The sequence below is a fragment of the Cyanistes caeruleus genome, chromosome 1, assembly GCF_971803275.1.
Source record: "Cyanistes caeruleus chromosome 1, bCyaCae1.hap1.1, whole genome shotgun sequence".
In the NCBI taxonomy this organism is placed as follows: Eukaryota; Metazoa; Chordata; class Aves; order Passeriformes; family Paridae; genus Cyanistes; species Cyanistes caeruleus.
This window is the reverse complement of record NC_141701.1, coordinates 63,905,668-63,933,058: the sequence shown is the minus strand read 5'-3', so window position 1 is coordinate 63,933,058 and position 27,391 is coordinate 63,905,668. Positions and strand designations below refer to the sequence as shown.

General features: G+C 37.1%; 1 long non-coding RNA gene across 5 annotated transcripts in view; it reads left to right on the top strand.

The window, feature by feature from the left end:
• The window catches only part of LOC111925413 (uncharacterized), a 64,505-nt gene that overhangs the window by 28,090 nt on the left and 9,024 nt on the right, over positions 1-27,391 (top strand). For 4 of the 5 annotated variants that reach the window (XR_015288799.1, XR_015288793.1, XR_002862236.2 and 1 more), the window contains 2 exons: positions 20,555-20,682; positions 27,049-27,177. This is a non-coding gene — a long non-coding RNA (uncharacterized LOC111925413). Of the gene's footprint in view, positions 1-20,554; positions 20,683-24,657; positions 24,760-27,048; positions 27,178-27,391 lie in introns of all 5 variants that reach the window. The other variant, XR_015288805.1, reaches the window with a different exon arrangement.

Below are 27,391 nucleotides of genomic sequence, written 5' to 3'. Positions count from 1 at the left end.
GTTGTTTAACTGATAAATCACACAAACCAATGTTTCATTGTCTTTCTGTGTTTCTCTGTATATCTAATCTGTTTTCTGCTGCTGAGTCATAGATTTCATCCTTTTGGGAACAAGGGCAAATTTCTTGTTCTTTAGTCACTGTTTGAAGCACATCAGCAATATCTGACATAAGTATTGACAGTGATTTGGGCTTGAAAACCCAGCAATTCCCACTTCAAGTGAATCTGTGGAATTCAGATGTTTGAACTGTCCTTGTAGGGAAGTCACATTTCTAAAAAGTCATTATGAAAGCCAGAAAGAGAGAAATGTACAATTCAGTTAACAGCTTAAAAGTATGATTTTACTGAAACCAAATGTTGCAAATCTGAAACTGAATTGGGAAAAGTATCTTCATATTACACCAATAAAATTACATGGTAAATTCACTTGTATACATGGATTTCAGTAACTCCATTCACAGATTATTTCAAATTACTGTTTTCTCAAAGATACCTATTCATTAAGCACATAATGAAGCCCAGATATTACCTGAAGACTTCATTAAAGGACAGATTTAAAACACCAAAACAAAATTCTGGTAGGCATAATGCCTATTGAGATTTTTCTGAGGTGCTAGAACAGTGTGCTTGAAACAAGTCGAGTCATCTGGATGACCTTACTGTACAACCAGAGGTGAACAGGTAATTGAGAGTAGAGTTAGAGAAACTCAAGGCTCTAAGCTTAATAGTATTTTAATAGAAAATTTTACTTATGTAGTCAGAAGTACAGCTAAGAAATCCACCGTCTTGCAGGGATTAGCATTAAGTGGTGTGAATGAGCCTGGAATTTCTGTTGTGATCAAAAGAAAATGACAACTTTTTTAGATGAAAGGAGGGAGATTTGAGCTATTTCATAAGTTAATATTTCTGCCCTTATTTTAAACATTTGGTCTCAGCAGTGTAAGATCTTACTCACTGGGCAGCTTTAAGCTCACTGAGGAGTCAGAATGGCTAAGTGTGCTCTGAGCTCATGCAACTACTTCAAGTTTAGCAACAAGAGAAAAACCTCCCAACCTCATGCTGACATTAGCTTTTGCTATGCCCGATGAGTAATAACGAGCCTTTCTCAGAAGAAGAAAGGTTCTGGGCTGTTCTCAGCATGGGGAAGTTTGAATTCAGAGGTAAGACTGATACTGATTTTAATAGTCAAAAATATCTAAAATGCATTATGCAATTGTTAATAAAAAATATTTATAAATGGGTGGTTGGTTTGTTTTGGTGCAGGCTTTTTTTATTGGGCTGCTTTTTTTTTTTTTTTTTTTTTTTTCCCCCTCCAGTGTTTCATAGTCAGGCATTACCAGTTAAATACCAATTAAATTTTGTCGTTACAAAAACAGACACCAGAAATCCTTAAGAAAGAGCAGCATGACTATGATGCTAAAATCTGAGACCTCAGAACTTCAGTGTTAAGGAATTCGGTGATGGAGGAGAGTAGAATCATTGTTTCCTTGCAGGAGATTGCAGTGTTGGGTCATTCAGTAATCAATAATGAAATGGGTAGCACCCTCAATTGCACATATTTCACTCTTAGTGTAAGCTTTGTTGTCCTTCTTGGGGATTAATAGTTTTATGGAGTGGCTCCTTCAGCAGTCAAGTGCTTTTTCACATGAACCTTTCCTCTGCTGCCTTCTGGGAATTTAATGTGCTGGTTGATGTAAGATTTCAGGATCTGCGCATATAAAAAAAATGTTCCACTAAAGACCAAAATCCTTAAGTTATTCTTTATTTCTTATGCTGAGTTTTCCTGGTGTATATATCCAACATTACTAACTTTCTGGTGATTTGACCATTTCCAAGACTGTATGGTAGTTCTATAGGATAAATCCTACTTGAAACAACAGAATAAAACAGGATGTAAAATTATGAAAGATTAAATATTTATCTTTTCATGGAAATGAAGACATGCATGTAAAACATTGAAAGGCTGTCACTGAAAGAAAGACTAGCACTCTGTACTGTGTACACTTTCACCTCCTTGGTTCTGGACCTCCAGTTAATTCTGGGCTAGAATACTGAAAAAGGAATGTGATATTTTTGACATTCATATTATAGTGACATAATTTCTAGCTATAAACTGTGTCATACTGGAACATTAACAGCATTTTTGCAGCATTATTTTCAACTACTGAGTTCAGTGCTATGCTGACAAAATGGCTAATATGATCCTTAGGCATGAGCACAGAGGATCAATAAGTAGGTGCTTTTTACCTCTTTAAACCAAGTCAGTGAGACAGATATTGAGAAGCTAAATACAGTTCTGTTCCCCACAGTCTGGCTGTGGTCATATTTTAAAAGCAGTGCCAGTGTATAAATGAGCTGCAAAGATGATGTAAAGTCTTTTGAAAGGCAGACTTAGAAACCTCCAGCTGTTAGGGTGAGAGAAGGAAAAACAAAAGGTTGCAGTAACTTGATTGCTGCATGTAAGTATTTCTGAGGTGAAAAAAATGCTGGCTGTTGAAGAGCTCTTCATTCTGTCTGGAAAGCACAATAAGTGAGACTCCCTGGGAGCTGCTACCAGGTAGTGAGAAGGGGCAAACACTGACATGTACTATGGGTTGGACAGGGGCTTCTTCACCTCACACATCTTGGCAAGTCCTAGGGCAAAAATCTCTGCAATTGCTGGGCAAATGGTACTTTAGCCTAGATCAAGTTTTTCAGTCTAGTCTAGGATAGCTGAAAGTTACATAATGAATGTTAAAATAAGTTAGACTGAATGATTTAGAGATCCCTTCAGAGCTTAAACTCTGATAGTTTCTCTAAGGACATTTAAATTTTAAGGACATTTAAATTTCAACCTGAGCTTTTCAAAAGACAGTCACAGGTCCTAGTTCTGTTTTTATCTTTATCAGAAGTTTGATACATGGAGACTATTTCCTTTAGATCCAGTATACCATATTTCTGTATATTTTTTGTAGGGATGTTTTCCTAAAGTACCCCTCTGAGTTCAGTGGTCCTATCATTTGCTCATTGGACTGCAAAAGGAAGGTCAAGTAATTTAGGAAGCTTTCTTTATATTAATGTTTACTGCTTTTACAACATAGAATCTTTTTAAGAGAGAAGGACATGCAGTTGTTTAGCAGACTGTTGAAACATCTCTCTCTCTTCTTAAAATAGTCCCAAATATACACTTTTGCTCCCTAATGTTGTGAAAGAAAATTAAATTAAAAAAAACTGGAGCATGTTTTTTTTACTGGTTAGGCTATTATATCTTATGATTAAGAGATTTAGACTAATGGAAAGAAATTGTTTTAGAAATTGGAAAACTGTTGCTGAGATTTTAGAATAAATAATTCAGAGTGAAAGGGAAGCCCTTCTCAGAAAGAGAGGCTTATTTTATAACACTTGTGGGATTGGAGGAAGTCTTAACATAATGATGGGTTTTTAAAAAGAACATCCCTGCAGCCAAAAATGTCCAGAACAATGCTATCAGGAACATCTGACAGTGGCAAGACCATTTTCTTTCACATGACTTTCTTGAACCCTCTGGAGGAATAGGAAATCTTACCTGTGTAGGGCAAAATGACTGAACCTGGAACCTAAAATTATGAGCCTCTCACTGAGGGGTCACCTCTAAAAGCTGAGCAGATGCTGTGCACTACAGACATGGCAGAAATCATAAAAGTCTCTCATGGACTTTCAGCAGAAGCTATTGCATCTCTGCAGCTGTGAGGAGCAAAAGGAAAATGTGAAATAAATGGATAATTGTCATGTATTACCAAACAATATTGTCTTTGTCAATCACTGCTGCCAGTAGATGACAGTGATACAGTCTTTTACCTATCAGCATGCCTTCTGTCCCCTTACAGTTGACTTTCTCCAATCCCTGACTCCTGACCTTTCACCTCAGCCCATGGTTAGTGCAGATGATGGATGAGCCTTGTTAGGCTCATAAGATGTGCTGGTGCAAAGGAAAAATGCCAGCAGGCATGTTGTGTTCATGTTAGATTTTCATAAGAGTAACTTGTCTTTAAAACAGACAAATAGCTGCACAGGCTGAGCAAGATAAGTTTGTCGTGAATGTTTTGGTTGTTGCCATTCAATACTGATGTTATGTCAGCTGATAGGGAAAAGTGAACCAGGCAGGAGACTCTAAAGGAGGGAAGTACTGGATGAGTTGTAACAGGCATTCAGCTTTACTAAAATTATCCCAGCCAAAACCAGGACATTCAGGAAGAGAATAAAGATGTAGTCCCCTGTGAAATATTCTGTATAGCTGTCCATGTTGTAAGTCACACACTTGAAATGGAAAAATAAAACATTAAATGATTAAATCAGAAGAGTGTGTGGGTTTTTTCCAAGAATTTTGAACATAAATGTAATTTTAAATTGTTTCTAATAAGAAACATTTGTAAGTAATATGAAGTTGTCATAAAAAACCTTGAATTGAATCTACACAACTGAGGTTTTTCTACCTTTTTAAGAATGATTAGGGTTTTTTTATTTATTTGTTTTTTGTTCAGAGAGAATTCTCTTAATTTTTTCAGGAAAACAGAAGGAAGGAAAAAAGAACTTTAATCATTAGATGGCGGAAGAGGAAAGAGATTTCTGAGGAAAATAATAAGAAGAACAAATTGTTGCTAAAATAGTAGATAGGATTTTGTTTATAGCTAAGAATTACGGTTCCATGGAATGTTTTTTGAGGTCTAGATGTTTTCATAAAAATGCAAAGATTAGTGCAAGGAGTCCGGCGTTAGAGCTCTTGGTGGAATTTTCCCAAGACTCCATAGGCTTAAATTGTGGGCTTGAATTCAGAAGTCCATGTAGTAAATAGCCCATACAATATCCAAATAAACAACTTCTGTATGTTTGACAGGCGTGGTGAACAAGAACAAACCAGTGTCTATTGGAAATAGTGTATTTTCAGCAAGACTTGTTATTTCCTGCTTGAATAATATATCACATGTAGGTGTTTATTCCAAAATCTTGCTGTCTTAATCCAGTGGTTTGTATTTCTCCTGTCCGTAGTGCATTTAACACTATCACCCTTATTTTGTAAGTATTCTAGGGACTATCAGAGCATTTAAGTTGCTGAGGGATGGTTGCCTTTATAGCCTTCCCTTCAACACAATTTTATTTGGCTCAAAAATTAAAACAAACAGGAAAGACAGATTCTGTTTCTGAAATTTTTGTTTACTACTGAACTGCTTTTTCATGAGGAGATAATGGAAAGGCAGTTTCCATTCTGCAGTTCTGTGCCAGGTAAACAAAATTAGCTGTAAGCCTTCTCAAATACTGGTGTTTTAATCAGACCATGTTTCAAATTCTGTGCTATGTCCCTATCATGAAGAGGTTCTAATTCAGTGGTGGGACTGGGGACTGGCCGTGCTATGAAAGGATTCACAGCACAGGCAGCTGCTTTACTGTGCTATGAAAAAAACTATGAAAACTGCTTATGATGCACTTCACTTTTCTTTAGTAATTGGAAGTGTCCCATGAGAAGGGAACCTCAGGCACAAGTGTTCTGCTGGTGTGGCTCATGGCACAGATGTGTTCTAAACTTGGGAGGTTTGCAAAGGGGAAACTACTGTCAGAAAAAGAGTTTAGTTACAGCCTCTATTTTAATGGATTTTCTGACTAATCAGAGATGCAGTATCAAATAACTGGGTATAAAATTATACGTATATCTCTGCATTACATTTCTTCTTTTTGACTTACCCTTTCCAAGACTGAAAAGATGGGAAAAGAAAACAAAAATCCTATCACAGAAAAGAATGTACATATAAAATGCAAGAGTCTTTGAAAGGTCATAATTATTTTAGCATGGCACATGGTGAAGTGCAGGTTTTGAAAATCAAGGCTACTGCTTACCTTTCAAGTGAGAATCTAGAACTGGTCTTCTACTGTAGTTTTTTTTCCCTAAACAAGACTCTTGTGACCATCCTGCAAAGATGAAACAGTTTATTTTCTTCTTTTTTAGCACTGCTTCTCATTCAGTGGAAATAAAAGCATGATAATAAAAACAAGGCCAAGCAAATGAAAACAGCATGTCCGATTTAAAGAATATCAACGTTTGCTTAAGCATAATGTTTTTACAGTGCCCTGATTTGTGATTCAGTATTAGTTTCTACTTGGCACACATTCTACGGCATGTAGCTGTGGATATGCCTGGTACCCTACTGGCAGTAGCATGAAAGGTGCTGAAGTCCTGTGAATGGGGGAAATGACATCAGTTTATCTCCAGATAGTCCCAGGTGCAACCCACATCCATGTGAGTAACAGCCCCTTGCAGCTCCAGAATTGCAAAGGATTAAAAGTATTGTTCAAAGGAGGCACAAAAATAACTCTTGTGCTGAGAAATACAAGTTAAAATGAGAGTTTTAAGGTATTCAGTCTATCAGTTTTTTTCTAAAAAGAAGATTTAAAAGTGCTGTGATTATAATGCCCAAATACCTTTATGGTGAGAAAATCTTGCCTCTGTAATTTAAGAGAGAAAAGATTAATGGTGGGAAGTTAAAGGCATCCAAATTTGAATAAGAAATTAGTAGTAATTTGTAACAGTGAGGACATGGAAATACTATCACAGTTTACCAGTGGAACTGATGATTTCTACACCTTATAAAGTCTTCAAATCAATGTTAAATGTCTTTGTAAAGTAATTTGTTTTGCCAAACAGGTTTTGGGAATACAAATAAGAGGAACTGCATTTAAGGGCTTCTGTTCCACGGGATACAATATTTGAAGTAAGAGTCCTTCTGACCTTATTTTCTCTGAATTTATTAAAGATAAGTGTTAGATAGCAGGTGAATCACTGCTCTGAATTTTAAGTTATTCCTATTCTTACACTCAGCATTTCATGTAACTACTACATGCTTATGATCCTCAGTGAAAGTTTATGATTTTGCCTACTATATTTATTTTAATAGACTATATTATTTTAATAGTGCCTTTCATTAGTGGAATGGAGCTTAAATGACTTCTCTCTCCAATATAGTCTTGTCTGCTTGACCTCCCCTGACCAATCCCCTATTTTCCAGGAGCATAACATGGCCATTTCAGAAAGAAAGCTCCTCTAAGTCACTGAAGAGAAGCAAGATAATTTGCTATCACCTGGGGAGGTGGTGACCAGTGAGTCACCTCCCCTAGGTGAGGATTGAAGCATCTTTTGTTCACTGGGCCAGAGGCACTTTCCTTTTTCAGTGGACTCCCTTTCTGCCTGACTCAGATGTCTTAATGTGAAATCAGTGTGGGGCAAACGGTAGCTGGTAAATACACATCATAAAAATATTTTCTTTAAATTTTCTGAGTATGATAAAATACATTCATTTTCCCGATAAACATCGCTATGCACACATTCTAGCATTTGTAGGTAGTGTGGATGTTTTTCTCTTAATATTAGTGTGTTTGATTCTGTGGGTTTTGACATCTCTATTCTTTTGTCTGACAAATCTGTGCACTGACTTGTAAAAAAAAATCAATATTGTTTTCCCTGGCACTTTCTCTGCAGTTGAGTTGATTTATTATCATGGTTCCCTTTCCCCTCTTTTATCAGTGTATTTCTATTGCTTTAGGGTTGAGTACCTGATAACATCACAGGGTAGAAGACACACAGAGAGTTTCCGTGACCTTATCCCCTGTGTGATCTTGTCCAGTGTGACGGTGAACTATGGCTATAAAGTGAACAATGATATTATCCAAGCTATGTAATCAGATTTATGTTCGATTACACTGGAAATGGAGATGAACTAGAGCCAATGAACAAAATTTAAATTTATGTTTAAAATGTTCTTGTCCAGGACCTCAGTGGCTAAAGGGAGAGTAGACATCCAGTGAGCAAAGCTTAATTTGTCTGCAAAATGACATGTGCTGGTAGAGTCATACAGCCCATATTTCTTGTAGGATTTAAACTAACCATAGTGGTGAGCTGGTTGTTGCTCCCTAAATATGTAGTCTTACTACTGCTGTTTCTCTTAGCCACTTATATCAAAGTAGCATTTAGGAACCTCATTAAAAGTTCAGAGCTACCTTACCTTAGACACTGCATGGACATGTAAGAAAAGGCAAAATTCACAGTCAGTGTTTCAGACCAGATGCAGCTAAAGGCTGCAACAGGTAAGGTGCTGTGTGCATATTGGCAAGTGCAAGTGTTGTAATGCAAACAGGGGCCCTGTTCACACAGGGTACTCAGGGAAAATGAGTTAACTGTTTGTTAAACCTGCGCTTAATGTGGCTACGGTGTTTTATTCTTGGAAGAGAGTATCCTCATGCAATGCCTTCTGCCTGTTTCTTTCTTTCTTTCTCTCCTCATAAATCTCAGACCACTCCTGGCCTTGCCACTGGGGACTGCCCATTATCTGTTGGCTTTGTGAGAGAATTGTGCTTGAAGGTTGGCTGCAAAGCAGGATTTTGAAAAGGTGTTTTTCTTATTAGCACAGACCAGCAATGCAGTTTGACAGAGAGAGTGTATGTGTGTATGTATGCATTTTTCCCTGTTTGGGGCTAAAGGGATTGGGAGACTGAGGGGGAAACTTCACAGAAGAGTAAATTGGTACATCTGGTACCTAGAGCAGGGCAATGAAGTGAAGTCTAATAAGAAGGGTACGGTAATGTGTTAACTCAGTCAGTGGAAGTGCGTTAAGTGTGATGATACAGTTGGGAAAATGATGGAGGAGGGAAGTTCTAAATGTTACTAGACAATGTGATTTGGATATCAGCTGTCCATCAGAGGAAATGATGCAAGTGAAAAGTCTGAGAAAAGTTTGGAAACCATGCCCTTGCACTATTGGCCCTTCTTTCAGCCTTCCTTTTTTCCTGCAGGGACTCAGGAAGATTTAACAGCAGGATAGTGTAGCTTGCAATGGAAGGAGAAAGAATACATGGGACAGCAGTATTACCAACATCAACAGAGCTGCTGTTCTAATGCCGTATGTCTCTTAGTGATGTCAGAAGCCTAAGCTTCCTTCACTTTTCGCTGAACAAGTTAAGTCCCGATTGGCCTTTCCTTGCTTAAGTATTCTTTCATGGAGAAATATGCCTTTAAATTACAGAATCACAGAATCACAGAGTGAACTAGGTTGAAAAAGATCTTTGAGATTGTCAAGTCCAATCTATGACCTAATGTCTCCTCATCAGCTAAACCATAGCACTGAGTGCCATGTGCAGTCTTTTTAAAAACATTTCCAGAGATGGTGACTCTACCACCACACTGGGCAGGCTCTTTCAGTGAAGAAATATTGTCCTTAGCTCTGGCATAATGATAGATTGAGTAGTTTTTCTTCCCTTCCCTTATGAATTTTCTACAATTCCTAAGCTCTGATTTATATTTGTCATCAGCTTCTTGTTTCTTTAATCAGCAAGCAGTGCTTTCATAGCTGCTGTCATACCTGTTAGGGTAGTTTTAATTGGTGAAGGCATCTTTCTTAATTGCTTCAGGCAGAAGATTTTCAGACTTGCACTGAAATGCTTTTACATAGTCCCCAGGTATCATTCAATTTTTCTGCTGAAATTATTTTCCCAGTGGATTTGATCATGTGTTAATACAATTTCTGAGCTGGGTTGGTGATGCAAGAATTTGAGGCACAGTGATATTAGGAGGTAGATAATGGTGGATCTACTTACATGAATTTTTGTTCTCCAGCTTCATTGATAGCTCCCTGGCTTCCCATATACATTCACAGTGTTCTTAAAATTATGAATTTCAAAAGTGAATAATGCTTATGTCTGGCATAGTGGTATGAAGTAAAACAGCATGTATTTTGCTTAACAACTGTGCAACATTGATTTTTTTTTAACAAAAGGACCAAATTTTAAAATAACATACAATAGCATTCCTGAATTTTGTGTTGCTCAAGAAGCTATTTGAATTTCTAGTCATCATAAAAAGCCACATAAGCAGTTAAAAGCCACATAATATTCCTCTCACTGGAGAATTGAAATTCCAGGGAATTTTTTTCCCTGGTTGTTGTTGTTTTGGTTTTTTTTAAATTTTGTGTGGTTTCTTTTTTGCTTGTTTGTTTTGTGTTGTTTTTATCATGTTTAGTACAGACCAGTTCCAAGGTGAGAACAGGTAGCATTTTTAAGCATCCCACATTATTCTTGAGCTTCTCTCTTTCAAGCAGTTCCAGGACAGACTCTGTTGATGTCATTGACTCACTCTTCCACTTAATACAAGAAAAAACCCTTGCTGATGAGAATTATCTATATTGGTACAATTATCTGAAAAAATATATTGGTTGAGTTATTTGGAAAGATGCTACTCTGATTCTGCATGTCCATGTGTATGAGTTAACATTATTAAGATGGTGTGAACACTCTGTCTTTGCAGTCTTAAATACCCATATTTTAGTTTTTTCACAAGAAGATGTAATGTTTTTAGTTTAATTTGATACAAAAAACCAAAAATCTAAACACATGGGTGAATTTATGAATATAAAGGACAGCTGCTAAACCATAAAAACATGTGACAATTTTTATGATTTTCTGAAAACAAACCCAGGTTTTGACTGTGCGGTTGAAATCTGTAGATGTCATTTACCTTTCATTGTCACAACCTACCTCTCCTACACGAATGAAAATAAATATCTTCCTCTTTTATAGCTTACAAAAGATGAATTCTTGTCTGCTCTTGCTGGTGATAAAATTTTTCAAATAGCCATAGTGAATGAAGTCTTGAGTGTATGAATAGAAAATTGAAATTGTTTAGTTGAAAGACAGCCTTATGAAATTTGCAAGCATGCAGCAAGAGCAGAATATGGAGATAGAAATAAGATCACTTTTGGGTGTAATAAATGCTAAAGCTAATAATTAGAAAAAACCACAAACAAACTATATAAAACCTGCAAGGCTTTCACAAGCAGACTCTTCTGAATTTTGAGAACATCATAGAAAGTATAATAGTTTTATAACACTTCTAGTGTATCCAAAAAATCTGCTCTGACTACTGACCTATAATAAGTCTGCCAGATTGCTTCTGTCACATTTGAAACTTATACTACCTGATCTTTTGCAAGATCACTTTGTTCCTGCTGATTTTTTTCCCATACGCACAAATACAACAATATTTTGAAATAAAAAGACAAAGATTTTAATTAGTGTTGTCAATCTGAGGGTGAAGAACCCTTTATTTTTCTTTTTAAATTGAACTCAGTGATCTTAAAGGATTTTTCCAAATGAAATGAACCTATGTTTCTATGAAATACTTCCAGTGTCTTCTAGATTGTGATTTTTCTATCCCATTTGTGAAGAGAAGGTCATCTTTATGGGTTTTCTTTTAGTTTGGCTTTGTATGCATTTTGTGGCAATGAATTCTCAATCTTTTAAGTATATCTGCAAGCTGAGGTAATTTACCACTTAGTGAAAGAGTGATGTTAGGTAAAACGTTCATACTTCAGATGAATTTATGTGAGTTCAGCTTTTTCAAAATTAAAACAGCAATATATTTTTTACAAAATTACAGATTTCAATTTTAAGTAAGTACTGACGTTATGGACTTCTCCCCAGAACCATAGCTTTCAAGTGCTTTGGTAGAGAAGCTGCAAAATGAATAGAACTGTTGCATTAGGATCCACACGTGCCTGATGGTGGTGTGTTCTTCCTGTCTCAAATAGGGTTTGTGTCTATACTGAGTGTCCTCGAGGTCAAAACAACACTCAGGGAATAAAGCAGGACCCAGAAGCTGCCTTGGAGCTTTCAGTATTTAGCTGATCTGAGCTGGTTATGTTGCTTGTACTAATTCATGGCTGTTCATTGGTTGATAATACCATGAGAATATTATTTAGTACCAATTTAGCAATAAATTTATTTAAATCCTTAATTTGCAAACATGAGTGGTTATCATCTTAGTTTTCATTCAGAAATTTGAGAATGTTTTCAGTATTCCTAATGCTGTGAAGAAGTTTAGAAGACTCCTAGTGCACCAAACCAAAAAGTCAAATTAAAAGACAAATTAAAAGTATTTTCTGATTTTCTCTATCCTTATGGTTCTTAGTTTTTGTTTTATTGTTTTTGGTGGGTTTTTTTTTTTGTTTGTTTGTTTGTTTCTTTGGTTGGGTTTTTTAACATTCTGTTGATGATTTTGGGGTCCCAGCACTGATTTCTTGTTTAGTGTTTGATGTTAGCTCCACTAAAACTCAGATACTCAGCAAATATTCAGCTGCCATGAATACTAAGCACAACTTAATATCACCCACACCCTTCCAAATGTATTGATATATAATATCTAACAACTGTTTTTTTGCTAATTACTCATATTTGTTCTTAACATAAAATTCTAAATTAGATGCTTATTAAACCTATGTTCTAGCAAAAATGTTGATAAGTTATGAATGAGCTGTAAGCCACATAACACTTCCATTCCTGCCTTTATTGTATTTATGTATTGCTGCATTTATTGCTAGTTCTTGAGTAGTCTTGGTGACACAGAGAGATGCAATGAACAGAGAACTCTTTAGAGCTGTATCAAAAAATGAAGGTGAGCTAGAACATATTTTCCCTGCTCGATTTTTTTTTTTGTGTTTGACTTTTGTGCTAAACATTGAGAACCAAGTTGAACGGCACAGGAGAAAGGGTTGTTACTGTGAATTGTTACTGGGTGGGAATAACCCTTTGAAATGTGATTCTTTGGAATATTACTCTTTAGAATAACTAGCAGTATTGCCTTTTGTTCTTTAATTACAAGATTAATTGCTCAAGTTTCTGTCTGACTGACAGCTCTGCTTTTTAGAGGTAGCTCCTGCCAAAAGGGTTATCTCTAGCATCTCATCCTAAAGGTTTTCACTTACTGTGGCATAATTGAAAGGGAGGATGATCTAGGTTAGATATTTGAATGTCCCAGAAGTGTGAATGCAAGCTTAGGCGTGATTACAGGTCTCTTGTGGTGTCAGTGTTTTCTTTTGCTATTGGTGTCATGAGCTCCTTTGCAAGAGCAGTCCACACAGAGAGTAACAGAGATGATAGCTGAAGTTAAGGACAGTGGTGATGTAGGAAAAATTGATTTTAAACCTTCTGAGACATCCTGCAAGACCAAAGGATAAAGCTTGACTTAATAAAAATTAGCTTAAGTGCTCTGTACTGTAATATCAACAAATTTGAATGCTGTGCCTATATGTGCTTTACCATCTATGCTTAGGTCCAGTAGGAGAGATCCCTTTAAAACTTAGTGTGGCAAAGAGAGGGTCTGACCTGAGGAAAGGGGATGTTTTGCCTGCTAATCAAGCCAAGAGAAAAGTCTATCTGAGACATTTCTGAGGGATGGAAAAACTGCATTGCCAGGATAAAAATTGTTTGTTTTATTTCTTTTCATTTTTCAAGCAGAGAGACTAAATATCTCAAGTCATTGCTAATTACCATCTTACACATAAGTAGTATGAATCCTGTTTAGATCAGCCGGGATCGAAAGTGGACTCATCTAATGAAGGCTTAGTAGTTACACTTTTAAGTGAGTTTGGTAAGTCTCTGCTCTTACCCCCTTGTCATTGATTATGATGCATCTCTCCCTAGGGCTGTTTACAATGCCCAACACACAGGACTATGCCTTTTCTGGATCCTGTGCCAGGGACTCTTACATTGATTGTGGGCTGCAGGTTTCTAAAAGCTGGCAAAACTCAATATCACATGGATGTGGGAGCAAAGCAATTCTTAGAAAGTGTGATTATAATGAATAACTGAGACTGAATTTGCATTTAACAGTTTACATTTAAAACAATACATTTCTCATAACCTTGTAACTTCTGGCTTCTGGACTTTTTCTTCCTGAAATACCATGAAGATACTTAATTTTCTGTAGTTCTGCCTATTCTTTACATTCCACAGCTTTCCATATCTTACTTGTTTCAGTGGTGAGGAAAAGGAAAAATGTTGCCTGTTTATTTATGTCATGTATTGAATAGTTTGTGTCATTCCTGAAAATTCATGATGAAACTGTGATGGAAGTGCAACATGAAGTGGCTGTGACATAAAAGAGGAAATCCCTTCTGTTAATTAAATTTGTATTAGTAAATATAGTAACACAGGCTTAGATACTTTTTGAGAAAAGATCAAAAATACTGCATGGTTCATTTTTCATTTCTTTTGTGATTCAGAGATGCAATCTGAAAGTGGGCTGTTGAGACTATCCATGCTATCTCTGGAATAAAGCATTTATAGCCACAGTGGGGTATTTTATACCTAAATTAATTTAGAAACAATAATGCATTTTATATTCAACAGAAGTAAGGGTTCTTAAATGACTGGGGGTAGGTGCAAGAAACCAGAGATATAATCAACTGTACTTTATGGACTCATAAGTAAATGAAAAATAAAACCCTCTTGATTCATTAAAAAAAAAAAAAAAGAAAAAAGATATAAAGGTTGCTGGATGATTTAAGGCGAGATTAACAAATCACTACAATGCAATTTATGGCTTTAGATAATGGGAGGTCAAACATGTATTACCAGCTGACTTAAATTTGATTTGACTGAAAGATAAAACTCCGCTACGTGAACTATATTAACTGAAAGCCTCTGCTTTACATTTCTCACTGATGGCACCCTGGGGACGCAACTTTCTTGGCATTTCACATCCAATTTAAGCACATCATTGATGAAAAGATGGCTAAATTGGTGCGTCGTTTTGTAATAAAATATCTCACAAATTGTTTATCTGTTCAACGGAGAATGCAGTCTCAAGCTGTTCAGGGCTAATGTGCTCATTGCATTAAAATAGTAAGTTATTGACTGTCAGAGGGACCTGGGAATTTCTAAACTCAGTTCAGATTTCCTGAATGTGAGCAATGTATTGCATCAGAATAGTAGGTTGTAAGAGATTAACTCTGCTAGCTGAATTCTCATTGAGACCAAATAGATGTGAGCAGAGGGCACTAAACACCTAGTGGGAAATGTTCAGTTTCTCATATGATCAGGCTGCAAAAGGCAGAAAGGGGTCTTATTCTTACCTTACTTATGCATATTTTGCATCACTGCAATTCCATTGCAGACTTTATTTGACAATCCTGCAGCATGAGAGAAAAGTTGTGCCATATGTGTGTTATATATGAAATGCTATTTTCAGAGTTGTAGTGAGCTATTTTGGTGCCTGGGGCAGGATGGGACCACTCCTTTCAGATGAGAAGCATCTGGGGCCTCCTCAGGGCCAGAGTCACATGGAGAGTCCCTGGGGAAATGCCTTCTCTTCAGACATGGGGTGAGTGAGCCCTGAGGGGAGCTGTCTGGATGTGGTGTAGAGGGAACAGGGAACCATCCTCTGAAGGAACAAGGTAGGCAGATAGGGTGGATATTCCTTTTACTCTTTTTAGTTTGGCAGCTAGTTTTTCTGGAGCTGATGCCCACTTTGTATCCTAAGGATAGGGAGCCAGTACCCTGACTGTCCCCACATTCAGCTGGACTCAGTCCTGGTCTCACAAGAGTGCAGAGTTTTGCATATTATTTATTCACCCTTCTCCCTAGCTTTCCATTTGTCATGCCTTGCTGTTTCTTTTTTCACTGTCATTTTCCCACAAAAGGAAGGGGATAGGAATGATTAAAGATGCTTTTGTCAAGCAGCAAACCCCCAGGAGCTCTGTGTTTAGTGAGCAAGGCTTCTGTCTCTACAAGACGGACCTCAGTCACTGTAGATATGGAAGAGAATGAATTGTGTAATATAAGTTCATTATTTATTTATTTTCATAGAAATGACTCACAGACAAACACAAAACCAGATTGGTTGGTGGATATTTTTAGTGGAAGGAAAGTGCTTTTTTACCCAAGGTTGAGGGAGGAAAAAGCTTCTTTCTTTGCAGCCCATAGACTTAGGACCTTGCGAAATTTGGCATACATATTTCTTTCATATAGGAATTGGTAAGAGGTGTAAGGTGCTTGTAATAGGAAATCACCTTCACTTATGTGATGTAGGATATCCAAGGTGAGTGCTCCCCTGGTCCCTTGTTGAAGCTGATCTGCTGTGCACAATAGATTTCAGCATTGCTATGCCTACAGGTGAGCACAGCACTGCAGGCTGCTGACTTGTGTGTTTATCAGAGAGAGTAGAAATAGGTCCCATGCCCTTCCCCCCTGTTAGCTACTGTAATTAAGTAGTAAGAATTATTTTGACTACTTTATTCAGCCAAAAATACTAGGTTCTGTTCCATGTTGTAATTTAATTTCATTTAACTGGTAGTTTTGTTAAGGGAACACAGATTTTGCTTCCATGAGGAGTCAGTGTGGTCTTCTGCTTAAAGCAGCTATCAGTGACGTAGAAAATTCATTTTGGTCCCCACAAGTGATCTATCTGCATTGCTATAGAGACCAGATGGCCCAACTGAAGTCCTTTTTTCTTTTATGACTTTTGCAAGTTAAATAGTCCTAGGCCTTGTCAGTCCTTGAATAAGAGTTCTAGGAAATCATAGAAAGCAGATAAACAAACTAGAGTATTGCTTTGTCACATCAAAGACGCTGAACAAGTAGATAGATATAATTTTGACACCCTATTATGGCTTGTGGAAAGCTGGTGACGAGAGAGTTGTTGCTTAAGAACTGACTCTAATTCCAAGCATGTTTTCCAAATAATTTTTTTGTGGGGAGAATTTGTCACTAATCTTCTCCTCTTCCCTACCCCCTCCCCACCCTCCACGAAGTTGTTTATCTTCAGGAAAATATGGGTTCTCAGAACTCCTAAGGGCTTCTGCCTGTGCCCAAACACTGATGGTTTCTTCGAGATCACAGTTGCCAAGGCTAGTATGCAAACAAGAAATGTTAGAAAATGTTTTTGAGGAATTTGCTATATAGAAATATAGAAATATCCGACTTTAAAAAATATGTGTTAAATGAAAACCCTTTTCTCAAAACAAGAAACAATAGTAGTTTGGATGTATCTCTCTCTTGATCTCAAAGATTGTTAGTATGATGACTCTATTAGCATTTACTGTCAGCAGAGAAATGATACTGATGAAAAAAATGCAGTGGGCAAAATAGAATATGGACAATGAAGTCAAATATTCTTGATGAGCACGTGCTTTGCTAGTTCTGCGGTGTTTTCAATATCCTTGAAGTAATAATCCCCTGTTGTTTCAAAAAATGTATAGACTTGTAGATAATGGCAAAAGCAGAAACCTGAGTTTACCAGTTTTTAGTTAAAAATACTTTCTTTGTGTTCTGGTGTGTTCCTGACATTTGCTCATTTCAGTTTTGTGCAAATGAGGATAGAGCTCTTTATGTGTTACACAAAATTATTCTAGTCTCGTATTAATCTTGTGATATGAGTTGTTCATGTGAAGTCACTCTGAAGAACTCTTGAGGATTCATTAATGGAATTACAGCCTTTATTTAAAATATTATTTTTACATGTACAACCAAGAATACCAATTTTCTACCTAAGTGATGGTAAATGATTAATTAATACTACTGCTGCGTTAAAATCAGCGTCTTAATCATGTCTTCCTAATCAGGGAAAGGAACATATCCTTAAGAAATAAAATATTCTTACGTTTAACTAGATTATAGAAAGCACATTCTTAAAAATGCCTAGATCCAGAGTAGTATCTTCCGCATTCAGCAGCCAGGTGGTTTTTGGCCTAAGAGATGGCATCTTCAGAGTCTTTCTTTCCCCCAGTGATTAAAGCAAAGCTGAAATCGCATACTTTGGTAGATCAGGGGACTGATCATTGTGTCACTCTCGTTATTACAAGACACAGTAGTTCCCAAATGCCCCACCAGAATTCCAGGTCTTTTTCTGGTGAAAATGTATTTAGGATCTTTTCCTATCCATTAGCAAAGTAATTACCAGGCAGGTGTGGAGGAAGCAGGTGGGACAGCAGTGACTCTTGAACTACAACTCTGTTTTTCCCAAATACTTCTAACTACTTTTTCTGACTTTGAGGCAGAATAAGTGATAACACAAATGTTCAGTCTCATCAAGAAAATGATCAAACATTTGGAGAAAATACCTTATGAGAAAAAAGCTGAAGGAAAGAGGTGTTTTCACTCTGGAGAAGAAAAGTCTCACAGAGGATCTCAGCACCATCTTCCTGTACTTGAAAGGTGACTACAAAGAGGATGGAGGCTTTCTTTTCATAAGGAGTAATATGGGGATGACAAAGGGCAACAGGTTCCAGGATAGGTTTCATCTTGACATGAGAAAGAAAATTTTCAGAGTGAGAACAATCAATCACTTAAACAATTTTCCTAAGGGTGTGAGTCCTCATCACTGCAGGTTTTCAAGACACAACTGGTAAGGTTATTAACAAATCTCATCTAGGTTCCCTTTTCTATAAGATGTTAAGGTGATCTTTCAAAGGCCTTCCAACCTGGGCTGCTGTGTGATTTCATCTCACCCAGTCAGAGTTTTTTACTATGTTTGCTTTTAAAGACTTATTCAGAGACATCTGGTACTCTACACTTCTTCATAGTTTGATGCCTTCCTAAGCTCATTCAATAAATATGCCTTTTCAGTGAATTTCCTTAGAGCTATCAACACACATCCCAATTTGGTGTCTCTTTGGCTCAGCTCGTGCTATCCCTATGTGCTGCAAAGGAACTCTTTGACACACATTTGATAGAAAGAAAACTGGTTTTGGATACCGCTTTTCTCTGGAATTTATTTCTAATAGGATGAGAAAGAATGTGTATATTGTAGATACCAGTTTTGTGATAAGCTTTTGGTTCTGATCTTTAATTACAGGTTACCATGACTACATTGTTTGATTCTTTTTTTCCCCTGGCAAATGTCTTTTCTGAGTTGTGGACGTATTTAATTTGTGAAATGCTTCGTATCTTACTGCATGGAGTTTGTAAAATAGAAAACCAGCTTTTTCAAAAATCTCATCATGTATGCTGTTCTTATGAAAGTTAGTGGAAATATTGGCCCTTGCATTGAAATAACATTGACTAACTGGCACTGAACATCTATTTTTTTGTTTATGGACAATCGAGTTGTATTGAAAATATGTACATAAAAAATAACTGAATGAATAGATACGACTAGGCTGGACAGACTTTGGATTAAGATAACTGTAGGCCTTCATGATATGGTAAACTATTAGAGGTGCAGTGTTATCTCATTACAACACATATTTTACTAAAGAATAGCATGCTCTGGGGCCTGTATTTATTCTGCAATACATTCCTACCTTAGGCCTGTTTTGAGGTGTAGGGTGAAAGGACAAGTGGCTTTGAAACTTGAAAAATAGATGTCTTTTACTGTAGCTGCATATGCAACACACAGCTGTATTCAGAGGTTTATTGCCTGTGTTAATTGTGAGCAGTAAGGCTGGACAATGTGTGCTCTAATGAATGGCTTCCCCTGCTGTTCAAATATTTTCAGAAAGCAAGCAGAAACTCCAAAGAAAGAAATTACAATTGCATTTGAGGACTCATAAAGTATACAGTTCTAAGGTTGTTGCTGTAGTAATAGTATTATTATGGGATATCCAGTTAGAACAGCAGCTTAAATGTTTCTGCATTTCTTCTAGTGATAAGAGAGCTTAGCAAATACAACTTTGCAATTTATTTCATCTCCACTAAGGATAAACGTGTGGCAAAGAAAGAGTCTCTGCTACGAATTACCTATTTACCACAGTGGTCTGATTGTTCTTTGCTTCTAGTGTAGTGTAAATCTGGAGTGGCACAGTGAAATTGTTGGAGCAAGTGCTGTGACAGAGCATCGGATCTGCATCATGAAACTCTCTCTCCATTGATATCAAGGAGAATTAGAGACTGATCTTGGTGCTGGAGGGATTTCAGCTGCAGATACGTTACTAGAAATTATGGTGGGCTGCAGTCATACATAGAAGTAACTTTCAAAGTCAGTGATCAAGGATTCAAAGCAAAAGAGACCTTCTGTGCTCCATCAAGCAGAAGAGAGTAGAGTAATTTCCAAACTTTAAAAAGGGTAAAGTAGGAGAATAATCATAAGAATTAAAAAAAAGGAGTGACTAATTGTGATTCAGAGCAGTGAAATCTGGTAGAAAGGGAATGGAGAACTTAAGACAATTTGTTATGACTTCTATGCTTGTATTACACTGATATGGAGTTCCTCAAAAGACGTTGCGAGAAGAAATTTGGTGTTCTAAGGCACTTCCTTAGGCAGATTAACACTAAGAAGGCCTGGCTGGAGGCCTGAAAAATACATTACTAAAGGTGGATGCATGGGAGAAATCATAATACTAATTTTGCAATTGCTGTAGTGGGCTTCCGATAGGTCAGCTGTTCTTGACTGGTCTGACCATGGAGTGCTTACAGCATTATACTAAGAAAAGAGTGGTCTACCAGAATATATATTGTTTTAATAAGTATTAATTTATTAGGGGAAATTCTGCTTTGCATTTCCACTGGCTGTCTTGCTCTCACATCTAAGGATGGTATTATATCTCCTTTTTTTTATAAGGATGTTAATTTAATTTTTGAGCCAGATCCATATTGCTCATAGTATCAGTGTCAATCTCATTGTGATCTGACTTTACATTTCTTCCATGTGGCTGAAAAGTTTTTTGCTATTTTTTCCTCATTATTGTTGCAGGATCTTGCTCATTTTGCTATAATTTTATTTCTCTGGAAACTCCTTTAGACCTCTGAGATACATTTACCAGTTCTCTTTCTCCCTTTTGTTAAAGACTTTCCATCCTGGAAAAATAAGAGAATGATGAAATCATCAAGACCGGGGTTCAGAAGGATCCCTCAGAAAGATCCTGGGATGGATGTGAATGTCAGAGAATGGCAGGACAAGCCATAAAAATCACAGGTAAGTTTCTTTTGATATTCTTTCACTATTAGAAATTAGCTGTCATGGAGAAAAGAGGAAATCAACGGAGGGTGACTGAAAAAATTATTTATTTGAACTAGGGGTAAAATGAATATGTCCTACTTACTTCCTCTTTCAGTCTTTTTCAAAGCAAAATTCCAGTCAAGGTATATTTAGTTCAAATTCTGAAATTTAAGCTTATCATCACAGAAGCACAGAACAGGTATGGTGGAAAGGGACCTTGGTGGGTCATCTGGTCCAGCCTCCCTATTCAAGCAGGGCCATCCTAGAGCAAATGGCACAGGATTGTGTCCAGATGGCTCTTGAGTACCTCCAGAGACTCCACAACCTCTCTGGGCAATCTGTTCCAGTTCAGAGTCACCAGAACAGTAAAGAAGTATTTTCTCATATTCAGATGGATCTTCCTGTGCATCAGTTTCTGCCCTTTGCCTCTTATCCTATTGCTCAGCACCAGAAGAGGCTGGATCAATCCTGCATCCTCTTCCTTCAGATACTTATATGTTGATAAGGTCCCCTCTCAGTCTGCTCTTTCTGAGGCTGTGAACAAGCCCAGCTCTCTCAACCTTTTCCCTGTAATAGACATGCTCCAGTCCCCTCACCATATTTGTCACCCTTTCGAACTGGACACGGCACTCCAGATGGGGCCTCACCAGGACTGAGTAGAGGGGCAGGATCACCTACCTCAACCTGATGGCATTGCTCTTCCTAATAACCCCCAGGATATCATGCCTGTCCCCCAGAGCACACTGCTGGCTCATGGACAGCTTGTTGTTCACCAGAACCCCAGAACTTCTCTGCAAAGCTGCTTTCCAGCAGTTAGCCCCCTACCTGTACTGCTGCATGGGGTTTGTATTACAGAAAAAGAAAGAAATTGCCTAATTCAAAATGTTCTAATTAACAAAAATTTGTTCTTCCTAAGACTTTTGGCTTTTTACAGTGCCTGAATTTTGTACTTTTCCTTCATTTTCTATGCCTCCTGTGACTGGTTCCAGACACTATGCCTCTACTTTCTTCTAGCTGGGAGGAGAAAATGGGAGATAAACAGGATAGTAAATGCTATAGCAAGATTTCACTGGTTTTTGCTCACAGAATATTTTGAGCAAATAGCAGCAATCTAAGTTTTAAGACAGATGTCTGGAGAGAAGGAAAAAAAAAAAAAAAAAAAAGAGAAATGAGAAAATTGAAATGATTATTTTTTGTCAATCCTTGAGAAAAATGTGGTAATTGAAAAAAAAAAAAACAACCCTCAAACCTGAAAGACTAAACAGTGCTTATACTTGATGGCCTTATTTTTGTGGAAGAGTCTCTTATATTGACTTAATGATATCTGCTGGAATTGAAACAACAGTGTCTACACAAGGGACTTACCCCATCTAATTGCATCAATTGAAAGTGATTCAATTTTTTTGGCAGAGACAAGCATAGGGAGATGGAAAAAATAAATGGCTATTTTTTATAGTGAAATAAAGGAGAGAAAGCAAAGCAAACAACTTATGGCCCTGAAATGCCATATTTTTATATCTTGGAAACCATGACCAAAAGATGCTAATTTGTTTCAACTCACTCACTGTGAGGGTTCCCTTTGATCCTCCTGCCTTTCTTAGAGTGCGATATTCTCACATTTTAGTGCAGTATCATTTAACATTGAGATGTAGGGAAAATTGTCCAGTAAACAGCTTTCTTGTACTGATTTGGAGCTTGTGGGAAAGATTATAGCATGAGCTTGTGCCTGCCACAAGAGAAATGGATTATTACTCTGGGAACACTTACATCAAGGAGGGCCCTTTTACAGCTGCAAGAGGCAACCTTTTACAAAGAGCTCTGTTCTGTGAACTCCTTGTCAGCTTCCTGAAAGTGCTAACTCACTCACATACAGGTCATTCCTTCCCAGAAAAATGGGAAAAAAAGCTTTAGCATGCTATTTGTGACTTCTTTTCCTTGAGTGTAAAGACATTTTCTGCAAAATGACACCCCATCAAAGGAAAAAAAGTAAAAATCAGATTTAATGAGACAGAGGGTTTAGGGAGGATGGAGAAAAGGGGTGTTTTAAAATATATCAGTGCTATGCACATAGCAGCATAAGCTTTCAACAAACCAGCCTGCATGATTCGGATAAAATGGGAGTGGTGGTATTTTCCAGACAAAATCCAGTTTTAATAAAACTCAGAATTGGGTAACAAGGTCTCCCTGAATTTGCCCAGCCCTGAAATCCTGCTTTACTTCCTATCAGTTTTAGTGTTATGATAAAATTAAAAGCCTCACAAGGGAACATTTTTAATTTTGTTTCTGAAAGACTTTTTTTTTTTTTTTTTTAAGTCAAAGCGAACTATAGAATAAATTATTACAAGGACATTAAAAGGATTTCATTTCCTTGAGCATACATATGCATTCTGCTGCAGCATGTCCTCTCCCTCCCAGTGTAGCCATTGATCCACAGCTTTTATAATGAACTCTAATAACAACTCTATTACTGCAAGGCTCCCGATTGGCTCAGGCACCCACAAAATTAGCTACAAAGAAGCCAGCTTGTCAATATTAATTCCGCCACAGAGATTACTTGTTATGGTAGAACAAAGGTGTTTTGGCTCGAGCTGAACAACTTAACTCCTTGTCTCATAAAATTTAAGCTGCTATTGATCTCCTTCTTCTATTGTGCTGAAAGACTGAAAAAAAAGAAAACCCGGGGTGCGCGCGCACAGACACGCAGACAGACACCGGCGTGCTGAATCACTCCAATGCATTCTCCTAAACCACCAGCCGCCCCCTTGCTTCCTTCCCTTCTTCCCTTCCCCTTCCATCCCCTCCCTGTCTGCTAAGAATCATTCAGTAACATGAAGCAAATTAAATCAATGAATTCATCCTAGCAGATGGGTGCTTTAACAGTCAGTTAGCCTTTAGATAATTGAGGCGTTGACTCCGGAATCATAAAATGGATGGCTCGTTTGTACATTTTACTGAAATAGATCACTGAGGTTAAATAAATGAAATCCCATTTGTCAGGCGGTAATAAATGGCCTCCCCTTCTGCAAACAGCTCTGTTTGGCCTAATAAATACAGGGATGTTACAGTGCTCCTCCCTTGATAGGGTTATGGCTTAATGAAATGGTCTTTCCTCTGCTTGTTTTTGCCTCCTCCTGCACCGTGTGATAAGTAGCGAACCAACGAAGCTTGTAATTACAATCTTACAGAGAACCCAGCCAATCTGTATATAAATCTCACCATCCAATTACAAGATGTAATAATTTTGCAGTCAAGCTGGTAATGAGGTCTAATACTCATGCATGTGATAATCCCCCCTGGATGCTGACTCTATCAGATGTTAGCTTTGTAATTATACTGGCAGAAAATCATTATTTCATGTTCAGCAGAAAAATGAGGTTGGTGGGAAGTTAATTTTCTCTATGCTCTGTGAAGCATAGACAAAATTTTAATGATTTAATCATTATGGTTATCCCTTTTGCAATTGACCCGCGTTACTTCTGTAGAAACATTGGCACATTTAAAAGTCCCTGTTACCCGATAAAGCTTGCCAGGTATGCAGCTTTTAATGTAAGAATAACCGTATACAATTAAACTATTAACCTGCTTGATAGGGGAAAAATCCATAGTTTTTATGTTTTCATTATTTACACACAGGATCCAAAGGAATGTTTATGTCCAGTCTGCACTGTGATAAAAAAGACTCTTAAATAAAGAAAAAAGAAAAATGCTATAATTAGGATGTAAGCTCTCAGAACAAAACAGCAGGTTCACAGTGGTATTTTAGCAGCTCAGTAATCTTTTGTTCCTTTTCAGTGTAGGAGACATTCTTGAGACCTTATACTTCTACACAAAGAGCTTGTTACGCATAATCAGCATTTTCACAAGAACTAGTTTAAAGGAATCGCTTGTGATACATATTTTTAATTGTTCTTTTCTGCTTTCAAAATTTTCTTGTTATTTCTCTTTGTCCAGCCTGCTCCTAGAAGGACACAGAATAAGACAGAAGTCACAACACTGAGATGGGAGAGTGAGAAAAAAAGCCAGAAGCACAAAATCAAAACTATAGGGAAGTAGGTAGGCAGGGAAAAATACCAAAACATTGCAAATTGCAGCTAGGATATTTAAGGGTAAATTACTTAAAAAAATTGAACTTCATGAAAATGTCATCAAATTTTTTGTGGTAGGATTTCAACTAAAGGTGGGAAGGTCTGCATGCAAATAGTACTTTAACACCCCAGTGTCAAAGATTTGTGTGCTTAATTCTTCTATTACTAACTTTGTTTCTGTGCTCATTTTCTTCCTGTATCAACTTAATTCACATATATGTGGGTATATATATGTGAGTGTGTGTATTTAAATATTATATGTGTATACACGCTCTGTTTCTCTAAAACACACATTATAAAAAAGTTAATTTTATCTTCTGGAAATATATTATGTTTTCTTTAGAACGAGCAGTAGGATTAGGACCTGTGCAGTACTTCAGCTGGTGACTTTCATGTTGGCTTGATCTCATATTTGGAAGACTTAGCAAAGCAGAACCCAATTAATATATGAACTATGGAAAAGATAATCTCATATTTGATTCCTGTTAGACTTAGAAGTTAGACACAGCTGTTGTCTTAAGACCAAAGCAGTCACTGACACTGTCCAGAGAATGATCTGCAGGTAGGCACATCTGAGCCCTTGGGATGTGGCTGATTCCACTTCACTTCAGATTTATTCTTCCAGACCTAGGATAGTCATCTAGAATCCCTTTACAGCTAGTGAACAGTTCAAACACTTCATGGGTGCCCTTCTCTCACCCAGCTGAGGCACCTACCTTTTGAGAAGGTGATCTATATCCCAGAAATGCCTTTTTATCCACTGCATATAAAAAAATAACAAATGTATAGTTCAGATGTTGATAACTACTTTGTAGGACTCAAAGATTAGTTGAAATAAATTCTACCCTTACCTTCTTTGTGGATCCAACCCAAAGTAGCTCTGGAGAAGGCCTGGGGTCTATTATGTATTATGTATTAAATTCCTAATCTAGTGATATAAAAAAGGCAACTTGACAGACACGAATCCTGATCTAATTATGGTTCTCAGCCTTAAAAAAGGATTATTTTTTAATGAGTCCTGTAACTCAAAGCACATATATATTTAGACAATTTATCAAACGTCTTAAGAAGAAAATCCTGACATTATTTATGGCGGTTCTACTGGTACTTCATATGTTTTATTCCTGCAGAAGATGCAGGATGGTGATGAGGAATGTGCATGACCTAAAATTAATTAGGTTGTTAAGAAACAGCGAAGACTAAGAGACTTGAAGAAGGGCATAATACAGTAGCCAAATGGACAGTCCTTTGCTGGCAAACCTATTATGTCTAACATGTGTTGGATGGAGTAATTTGAAATACTTAATGCTTTACTAGATACAAAATAAATTGTTCTGAGCTGGTAGAAAGATGAGGGCATTAATATAAACATTTGAGTCCAAAGTAATAAAAAATGCAGAAAGACTCAGAAGAATATGGATAAAATATGAAATTCTACTTATGAGAAAGGCAGTTCTTTTTCTAGAATAATGCATTCATTTTATCCATGTCAGTCAGGGTTGCCATCTTTTACAAATTTTATCATAGGTTTGACATGTTTGTGGGGGAGGGTTGAGTTTAGATGTATTCTTGAAGTCACAGTGTTGGGTAACATCCTACATTTCCTTCAAAAAAGAAGAGAGAGAATTCTATAAATTTGTTTCATAAACTTTAGCTTGGAGTCCCTGTGAAAGTACATAAAGCATAAAACGGAGTGTGCAAAATTGATACAATTGGCTCTTCTGTCTGAAATGTATTTCTACTCTTGCATACATACTTTTGCAAAACATTGTGAGACATGGAGATAAACCTGGTTTTATGAACTCATGTCATGAAAAGGTCTTAACTCTTTTTTTAGGTTACTAGACATTTTTCTTACTGAGGCAGAACTATGATTAAAAGCCAAGTGGGTTTTACTGCTGGACAAGACTGTATTTCTGTACCATAAATTAGGCTAAAGACTGTAGACAGAGGCTGGGAACTTTTTGGTTAAGAGATTGGATTTAAATCCAATAGAATATTTTAGGTGTTTTGTGAATATGGCCATCTTCTAGATCGGTGGATGTTTTTCTCGTTTTCCACACAAAGTATTTAGAACATGAGCTTGCCTTAACAAAGCTAAGTAAATATTTGCTACGTTGTAAGAAGCAAGAAAAGCTAATGCAGCTTCTCATCCAACTTCAAAAAAATGTTTCTATCTTAATCTCTCTGAGAAAAACAGAGTAGTCGTGCAGGTAATGGCTGTGTTTAAAAAGATGCACATTTGTCCTTTTGACAGAGCCTGCAGTAATGGTTCTTCAGCCATTGGATCTCTTCGAGCTTTCTGATGCTTCTTCTTCTGGTGCCTCGTGGCATAGAGAGATGTGTCTGGGAGAATCCAAATTCCTCAGATTGCACATGCCAGTAGGTAGGTGAGCTGTATATAAATTTGGGAGGTAGTTTGTTGATCTAGAGGTACTTCATTGAGAGCAAACCTTGCCAAACAATGGTCCATGACCGAGTCCTAGGATATAAGTAAATAATAGGTAAAGAGGTTGTTCCCTTCTTAGTTACTCTTAGCACAGTTTCTGACTGCATTCCCTAACACTGACTCATACGTCCTCTATTTGGCAGTTCTGGCA